The sequence below is a fragment of the Canis aureus genome, chromosome 33 (assembly GCF_053574225.1).
Source record: "Canis aureus isolate CA01 chromosome 33, VMU_Caureus_v.1.0, whole genome shotgun sequence".
Classification (NCBI taxonomy): Eukaryota; Metazoa; Chordata; class Mammalia; order Carnivora; family Canidae; genus Canis; species Canis aureus.
The window spans coordinates 25,403,720-25,413,911 of record NC_135643.1 but is presented as its reverse complement, the minus strand read 5'-3'; the positions used below and the strand labels follow the sequence as shown (position 1 = coordinate 25,413,911).

At 37.5% G+C, this 10,192-nt stretch overlaps 1 pseudogene; it reads right to left on the bottom strand.

Moving 5' to 3' along the window:
* Positions 1 to 1,573: 1,573 nt before the first annotated feature.
* LOC144303794 (septin-2 pseudogene) lies at positions 1,574 to 2,717 on the bottom strand (annotated as a pseudogene).
* Between the last annotated feature and the right edge of the window lie 7,475 nt (positions 2,718 to 10,192).

The following is a 10,192-nucleotide window of genomic DNA, read 5'->3' as shown; positions in this document are numbered from 1 at the left end:
GGCGGTGGGGGGAGGTTCTGCATCTCAAATCCTCCTGTTAGAGCAAACTGAAAACACCGCCAGCACCTGCTCCCTTCAGCTCTCCTTTCACCCATCACTTTCTGGGGATCACTTTCCCATTGTCAGTATAAATGCTGAAAATAACAAGCCCTGGGGCCTCAGTGCCCCTTGGACGGAAGGGGAGGGCCAAGGGCACAGAGCACAGAAGATGGGTCTGATGGGTGGCGTCTAAGCAGTCGGACCATGGGGCAGATTTGAAAGGTCTCGTAGTTTCACCTGGCAGATGGCCAGGTTTGTAGGACACATAAGGAAGGACATGATGATGGCTAAAAACAGACAACAGTTTCCATATAAAATGATCACTATTTGCCTCCTTTCAGAAAACTATTAAAAATTTTAAAGAACCAGTTAAAGGAAAGCCAAATCAGGAAAACCTGGTTGGCATTCAGGCATCATGGGGCCATGAGCCTCAGGCCAGGTCTGGGTTCAGAGGGCTTTCCACGAAGGACCCCGACACTCACGGCTCAGGAAGATCTCGTACACCTGTAGTTACAGAGAGCACATCAGAGTGCTGTAAAAAAAAGTATAAAAAGGCTGGTTTCTAAATTTTCCTTTAAAAAATAACTTTTTGTGTTAGTTGAGTAAAAATCGTCTATTGGCACTCTCTGTATGGGTAAGAACGTTGTAATATGAAAACTGGAGTTCACAGACTCTTGCTGTCAACGGCGGAGTATAACCAGGATCAGTGGGGAACGCGGCAAAACGTGGTTGTGGCAGGTTCTCTGCAGAGCAGTTTAAAAAATGACCTAGCATCAGAATCCAGAGACCTCTTAAAATTTGAAGCAAAAAGCCTGTTTTTAAAAGAGCTATTTTAGTATACACATATCATATTAGATAATTCTATTGTTTTACATGGTAAAAAAAAAAAAGTGTGCAGATGAGTTACAGTATTGGATTATAGCAGCAAAACTGGTTCCAGATGTTGTGCTCAAAGCAAAGCAAAGCAAGAGAGAATCTCCATCTTGGTGACCTGGTAAGTAAATGCCCTGCAGATGCCAGCTCACCTCTATCACTGGGGCCACATCACTAGCACCCAGGCACATGCTGGCTAAATCTGAATGTTCTAGAAATGAAATCAAGAGTGCTCCTCGACAATTATTCAGTTAGGCCAGCCAAATCAAAGAAATTCAACGAACTAGGGGTGGTAGAAGGGGAGGAGGGCGGGTGGTGGGAGTGAATGGGTGACGGGCACTGGGGGTTATTCTGTATGTTGGTAAATTGAACACCAATAAAAAACAAATTAAAAAAAAAGAAATTCAATGTTAATTATACATACTGACTGATCCTGGAAATCAGTTCCAACATCAGTGGTTAGTTAAGGTGGAAGAAAAATGAAAATGGAAGGTTCACCTCACAAAATATAAAGCATAACAAAGCAATGAAATAGAAATGTTAAAAGTACTTCATACAAAACACATCGAAAGTTTAAAAAAAAATTAAATTCTCAGGCACAGGTAAAATGTGGATGGGCACCCCCCCGCCCTCCAATGACCTCTCGGAAACACGCAGTCGTGGTACTCATGCGGAATGTTCTCTGTATCTTCTGTATCTTGCTAAGTGTCTTGTTACCTTACACGTGGTGCCCGTGGACCCCACCGTCAGCATCCCCACCCTGCATCCGCAGCTGCATCTGAGCCTGCATCCTTGCGATCATCTCCTGCATGCAGCGGAGCTCTGCTTCCTTCTCCAGCAGGATCTGGTCTTTATTCATGGCCTCATTTTCTACTTTTCTGCCGCCTCTTTTGAGCCTCTCAGAAGGGAAGTTTTCGTAGTGAAGGTCCTGGGTCACCTCCTGGAGATCCTGCATGTGGGTGATGAGCGTTGTCCGCAGCTTCAGGAAGTCGTTGTGCTCCGGGCTCTCCACCTCCACAACACCCCACGGGTACAGGCGGCCTCTGACCTTCTTGCCCTTGGCTTCAATCAGCTGATTGGATCCAACCACAGAGAACGGGATACTGGCCTTGAGAAGTCTGGTCTGCTCTTTAAAGTCCTCACCTTCATCTGATTCTGCATCAGGTAAGTGGTAGATTTTGATGTTACGTTCTTCAGTTTCATCAGAATTCTTTTCTTCAAGCGCTCCTGCTCCTTCAGGGTGAGGGTGTCAGCTTTGGCAATGACGGGCACGATGTTCTCCTTATTGTGTATTGCTTTCATGAATGCGACGTCTGAGGGCTTAAGTCCATGTCCAAAGGGGGAGATGAAGTAAAAGCAGCAGTGCACCCTGTTATCGATGATGTGCGCCGGTTCAAACCACTCTCGTCCTGCAGGTACCGTTCAAACTGCTCGTCAGTGTAGGAGATGATGGTCTTGAAACAGTCCCTGCAGTTGATGGCATCCCCGTCGCCAGGCGTGTCCACCACTGTCAAGCGCAGCTTGACCCCTCGCTCCTCCATGTCCACAGTCGAAGCCTCAATCTGGACAGTTCTTTCAATTTTCTCTGCGGCTCCAGGTATGATTCTTTCTGGGTGGAGATCAGTCAGGAATAGGCTGTTTATGAGAGTTGATTTTCCTAGACCCCATTCACCGACCAACATTAGTGTGAACTCAAAACCTTTTTTCACTGATTTTCGGTGAACTTGATTGGGAAGATTCGCAAATCCGACATAGCCAGGAACTTCTGGATTTATAAACTGAGTTGGTTGTTGCTTAGACATCTTGATTGGGAAGATTCGCAAATCCGACATAGCCAGGAACTTCTGGATTTATAAACTGAGTTGGTTGTTGCTTAGACATCTTCATTGAAGATTTCTCAATCGCCGACGCGTGGAGAAGCAGGCGCCGACTACCACGCGGTGGACCGCCCAGTGCCCGACCGGTAAAATTCAGTTTAAAAGCCACAATACCCTGAATCCATCTAATTGAAATAACCTCTTTACTGCTTCTTCTCCTCGAACATTCTATCTAGCTATCAATTAATGTTTTGCTTATACATTACCTCCCCAATTAAATAGAATTTTTTAGGTATTGATAATTAAAATTATTATTGCACATTTAATCTAGATGTGACTGTATATGAAAATAAGCACTTTATATTTATTATCTCACTTGCTTTTAATGATATCCATTTGTAGTAAGCTTTAGGCTCATTTTTAATACAGGAAGTGACCCTGAGAGAGAGAAGGATTCCTTGACCAATGTCATCTAGCAAGTAAACAATAGAACCAGATAAATGTTTCACTTTCTTGCTTACCACTTCGTAATGCCCATTTTGTTGCTATCGTTTGCCTCCTCCTCCACTGGAATTTAGTTCCTTCAGGGTAGAGATTTGAATCTGTTCTGTTCACTGCTGTGTCTAGAACAATCTGTGGCCTCTCTGGCCTCTCCGAAGCTCTTCTCTCTATGTATCTATATCTGTATCTCTAGAGAGAGCATTTCTGTACATTTGTATAAAACATCTATTTTATATAAAGAAGAAATTATCCAAACCATATTTTGCTATTTCTTAGCAATCTCAATTCCAAGTGATGTTTACAGTATAGTTTTTAATTCTTTTAAAAATTAGAAAACTTAGATAAAATATTACCCATTGTGAGGTATCTAAACCAGTTTTCTTTTGTTGATAGTAAGTGAACAGAGCATGGATGTGCTAGATCTCCAAAATATAAATGAAATCTTGAAAGCAACAAGAATCCAAATACTAAGAGCATAAAATTGTTAATATTTTTTTGTTTACTGGTACTAATGCCCAAAGCCACTAGAACAGATTTGAGAAGCTTCCTACAAATATTTTTAAAAATAACAAACTCTAAAGACTCCTTCTTGATTACATCCTCAAATGACTGATTAAAGGGCATACAATTCTGAAGTTAAATAAAAAAATAATAATAATAAATAAATAAATAAATAAATAAATAAATAAATAAAAATGAAAAATCAGCTTGACAATACCAAACAAACATCTTTCCAGAATCTTCTGAGATTTGTGAGCTTTGTAGTAAGAGGTCTAGGTTTTTAAAATTATTTTTAAACATTCTTATTATTAATTAAAAATATGCATTTATATCAGTGAAGTCAGTTTTGGTATATGCTTAATATACCAAATATATATGTGTATATTATTCCATAAGAGTTTTTATTTCCAAAATACAAATGAAAAATGACACAATCATAAATATCAAATACCACATTCATGTTTAACAAGAAATAATTTTCCAATGATTTGTTCAGCAAAAAATAAAACAATATTGTAAACTGTCAAAAAAACAAGCAATAACATTTCCACTGGGAAATAAAAATGACTTTCTTTTCTAATTACTAAAGCAATATCCATACAATATCAAATACATTTAGAAGGCTAATCAGAAAATTGTCATGATAGGGGGTAGAAGGGCCTGTTTTTCTTCTTTGAAAATCCTGGTAAAATCACACAAATGGAAGGAAATGAAGAAGCAAGGATAAAATGATTAAATCACTTTATCTCCTTTCCATTTTCTTATAAAAATATTTTTATTATGTATAGTATATCCAGAAGGACTTAAGATATTTATAAAGAATAAAATAAACACTATGAACGTGGCTCCTGATTTTAAGTACACCTGTTGACACTATTTGTGTTATTCCTTTCTCTTCTATTTTTTTATGATAACATTTTAGGATTGCAGATAGATCATTGGTTTTCTACAACAACCATATTTTATCTTAGGTTACATATACAACAAGTAATATATCAAAGGAAGTGAGCTACATCTTTCAAGGTATAAGCAAGTATGATGGGGCAAATGTCTGAAAAATAATTTGCAGATTATTTTCAATTTCTTAAAGGCCTAAAATTGAGACTGTCAATTCACGATGCCAAATTTCATTGTTCTTTCCTATTGGTTTACCCCAGAAAATAGACTCAGAATCATTTTTTTCAGTCCATAACTATTAAATCAAGTATTTCCATATGCCAGGTACTCTTATTAATAGCAGTATATAAACAATAATCAACAAGACAAAGCACTTATCCTCATAAATGTTAACACTCAAGTAGGGGAAAGCAATTGAGTACTTAAAGTCCTGAAGACATAGACAATTTTCAAAAAGTATTAATGGAATGACATGTTTTTATATTGGTAGAGTTAACAATTAGAATATCAAATGAGACAACATCATATTTAATATTTCCACCTTTCTTCTCTTGCTCTTCTTTTTCTTCAGACATACTATCTTTGTCATACTTACTAAGAACCAATTCAGTATAATTTTTAAATGAAATACCACTTTTTCACTATAGACAAATTATATAATCTGTAAATAATCTCAAAATTCTGAGGAAATTTGTTACAGGTAAACGGAGTCTGAACATTAACAGCTCTATTACACTGATTTTTAGGAAAGTTGGAAAAGTCATCAAAAATGGGATGATAGTTTATATTATTCATAAGGACCATCTAGAGGAAGATAAAAGTCATCATTTACTCATGGATGCTCATGAATCAATATATCCTTGAGGCAATGATATTAGTATGTCACCTCTATAGATCTTCCTAAATGATTTGGCATATATGTATTTTAAGTATATATTTTCTTTTTGATTAGATAATGCTATATTAAAATCAGCATCTTTAATTAATTGTTTAATCCAGAGGAAAAATAATGGGAAATATATAAAACATCATCTCTGTTAAAGAAAAAAAAAATCAAGGGGAAAGTTAGTACTCATTCAGTACTTCTTTATATAGAACAGGCTCAATGCCTGGCAAACGATGGAATAAACAGGCCATCTGCTGGCAAGTGGCAAATAGGCAGCCTTTATACATCCAAACTCAACTAAAGCCACCTCAGTGGTACTAGGAGTACTTAAAGGAGTGCTTAAAGGAGTCAATTAAGAGAAAGGAGTATTTTTTCTCCTTGCTGACATTAATTGGTAATTGTTCACTCTAAATATCTTCATTCACAGTAATTTAACTTCATAAGCTTAAACCCTTCCAATTGAGGTGGGGGCTGGGACACTGGTCTAACTACTGATTCCATCACTTATGTACTCAACTATTATTTACGGATTGCCTGCTGTGTTTTAAATGTAACAATATATAAAACAACTTCTTTACTCTCCCAGAACAAATACTCTAGATGGGTAGGTGTTAACTAGTAAAATCCTAATAAAAAGTAATTTTGCCCTAAAGAATGAGTAAACTGAACTGTTTTATAGTTTATGGTAGATGCTACAATATTTCAATTTGGTTTCTAGAGAGAAAGACAAGGACTCTTGAATCTTTGTTCCAGAAAATACTAACATCATGCTGTCAGCTGATGTTGAAATTCACTTCTGAAGATTCTTGGACCTTGTACATTTGACTGACTCTATTTTCACTGATCTTCCCAAATTACAGTAATCCATGGAAATGACAAGTCCCTTTAACTGTTTTTTTTTTTTGTTTTTTTGTTTGTTTGTTTGTTTTAGGCAAACTTTACTTGAAGGAATAGCTACTGACTCTTCTTTCAATGTGAATACGAGAACAGAACATTCCAGCTTTGAAGATATCTGCATTAGGTCATCCTGAGTATAATTCACTGATGTTACTGCTAAAGCTTCTGCTAACACCACTCAGCTTGTTCTCCAGGTAAATTGAGGACTTCAATTTTCTGGAGACTTCAGTTTGGCACCATTCCCAGTATTATAATCACATATGCACACAACCAAACCACCCTTATAGGTTCATTTCTAGTTCATAAGATTCGCAGCAGAAATAAATTATTTAAATAATACCCAAATTGCCTAATTGATACTCAAATCACTCAGTTAATATCAATTCTGAAGCAGTTTTATTTTGTTGCTGTCAACATCTTTCTTCACAGGATTCTTTACACTCTAGTCCCTATTTCCATTTTTCTCCATAGATTTCATTCACAAACAATTCATGTTTTAGCCATATAAGTTAATAAATCTCTTTTATTCATTCATTTAAATGGCATTAAACTCACTGCAAATCTTTATTGTTTGATTGCAATGTGCTTGACTCTCTTTGGCCTTCAAAAACCACCACAACATGCCCACTGAGAGGAAAGGAAGAAGGCGATAGGAATTCCACCCAAGAGGATTTTCTCTCTAGTCATATTTACATATTTAAAGGAGAAATATTTTCTAAAGGTTCCAACTTCCAGTATGTCTTGGATTGTGCCTGAAATCAAGACATTAAACCTATGGAGTTTTTATTTTTAGCGAGTGAGGTACTGAAGCAGAAAAGATAAGACCCACCAGAGTTATCTTCCTAAAACAGAAATGTAAGGCTTTCAATGCCTATAAAAATGCAGACAACTTTCTGTTGCAGTGGACATACATCCTGCCTGTCCATATAGCTAGCCCAAGGCACTGGAATAGGTAGAGAAATTCTTCACTGCAAACACCTCGGACTCAAAAAGAAGCCTTAAAAAATCATACGATAAGGCAAGAGCATCTGGACTGGTGATCATGGCTGCAGTCGTAGAGGGTGGAGAATGGTGGGGAAAGAGCATACTGCACTTAAAAATAACTAGGGGAAGAGTCTCACAGTAAAGCCAGAATCTATCCAGTTTAGTGCAGTATACACAGAGGATCAAGAGCATTTCTGTTCTAAGGACTAGAGATAGTGATGGTGCTCTGGGTTGCAAGTTGCCACAGTTAGGGTGTGACTTTTGTTGACTTTGTGGCCACTGGTCAATCTAAACTGTGGGAAATGGAACCATATCCAACCATGTTGGAATGGTGCTCTACATCTTGCGTATTTCCTAATGCTGTATAATTTTCTTGACATAGTTCTGTTATAAAACCATTGTAGGACTTTGGGTAAAACTCTCTGAACCTTACTTTTTGTTGGGCAGAAGTAATGACAATATCCATCTTAGAGTCGTTTTCAGAATAAGGTAAAGTAATGCATAATGCATATGAGTATGTTTCATATTCTTTACAATGTTATACAAATGTAGAGTATCAAACATTGGAAAGCTGTTTTGCACTTTTAATTCATAAACACATCCACATATTACTGTTTTGGTGACTAAAATTGAATACTAATTATCTTATGGATATAGTAATCAAAATAAGTAACATAAGTTGTGAAGATATATATAGTCTTATATATATATACACACATACATACACACCTCCCCATAAGACTCAAAGTAATTTTCAGCTTGAATTGGAAAAAAAACATGTGGCCTATAAGAATTTTGATGCTTTCTGGGCAGCCCCAGTCGCCCAGCGGTTTAGTGCTGCCTTCAGCCCAGGGTGTGATCCTAGACACCTGGGATCAAGTCCCATGTCAGGCTCCCTGCATGGAGCCTGCTTCTCCCTCTGCCTTGTCTCTGCCTCTCTCTCTCTCTCTCTCTCTCTCTCTCAATCTCTCTCTGTGTGTGTCTCTCATGAATAAATAAATACAATCTTAAAAAGAAGAATTTTGATGTTTTCTGAATTTTCCTGCTTGACAAAAGTTGCTTACCACTCATCTATAAAAAAAAAAAGGTCCAAAGCCAATAGTGAAAGATTTAAGATCATTACAAGTTAACCTATATTTCAAGTTCCATTTTGCTAAATTCCCTTCCCCATGTCTTACTACATTCCCATCTGATACAGTCCCTCAGTTTTTAATCTATCTTCTGCTATTCTTCTGTGCTTTGAACATGGCAGGCTCTATTTTGAATTTCCTACCCCCATTCTTTTATCTGTTTCATAAAAAATATTCTTGTCCTTTAACATCTAGTTCCTGTCACTTTGCTAACTTGGCTCCAAATCCTCCATCAGTAGTGGAACATCCTTTTCTATGTAGTCTTTCAAACTCCCTCAAAACATTAACTGTTTAATTAACTGTAACAAATGTTAAATAGGAATGTTCTCATTTAAAGGAAACTCTTAAAGGGTAGTAATATTTTTATGGATATCCCTGTATCCTTGTGCCTGGGCTAGTGCCTATCAACTAGCACTGTTACTATTGGGGTAATTGATAACTAAGTATATATTTAAAAGGAATTGTCCAATAACTAGTCAAAAATTTCAAAATGAGCCTCAACTTTACTTTTTCTCTCCTTGTTGTACAAGGAGTGGGGGGAGACCAGAAAGGACCATGGAGGAAGATGCTTAGCTATCACTGCCAAGTACACAGTCTTCCAAAAGTACCCTTGTGAAGGCAGAATGAGTAGAGTTTCCCAGTACACAGAAAGGGATAGCTGAGGCCAAAAGGACAGAAAAATTGAAAAGTTGTAACGATGAGGGTGGTTAACACTGGCCTTGAGGCTATCTGTCAATCTAAATGGAGCAGTCATCTAAGACTAGAGACAGAGGATCAATGAAGTTATTGATGCAGTAACTTTTAGAATGGAGACTATTTAGCCACAAAGATACTTCAAGCAGGTGGCCAGCAAGAGTACAATTTTGAGAGGCTAACCCTGCACACAGTCCTAGAAGGGAAAACAGAAGCCTAACGCAGGCATTACTCTTGCAGATTCTTACAGTGCAGTAACAGTAGAGTGTATGGATACTGGGTTGCACAAGCAGGGGGAGGAGCACAACAAAGCAATTCTCAGAGTTGCAAAAGTCAACAGACATTAGAACAGAAAGATAAATCAGCACATTTGAATCTGGACTTAAAAAATATTGTTGTAGGGTTGCCTGGGTGGCTCGGTGGTTGAGCATCTGTCTGCCTTCTGCTCAGGACATGATCCTACTGTTCTGGGATAGAGTCCCACGGCAAGCTCCCTGCAGGGATCCTGCTTCTTCCTCTGCCTCTCTCTGTGTGTCTCTCATGAATAAATAAATAAAATCTTTAAAAAAATATGCATTATTGTAGGAGCCGCCCGGCTGGCTCAGTCGGAAAGGCATGCGATTCTTGATGTCCAGGTTGTAGGTTTGAGCCCCACAGTGGGCATAAAGATTACTTAACTAGAATAATAATAATTTTTTAAATGTGATATATAGATTTCCTTGAAAGGCATCAGTGTTACAGAAAGAAAAATTATGACTACCTAGCCTAGTCAAGTCTCTAAACATACTTAGTCAAGTCTCTAAACATTCATGGCTAGAATATTTCACCAAATAGGTATTAAATTGTTCCTATTTTGCTATGCATGTGAGTTATAGTGAGTGCTAGCTAAGAGTTTAGCAAAATTACATGTTACTAACTTAAAGATGCATAGATTTTTTTCAAAACAATGAATTTCACGTTGAAGAACCAAATCT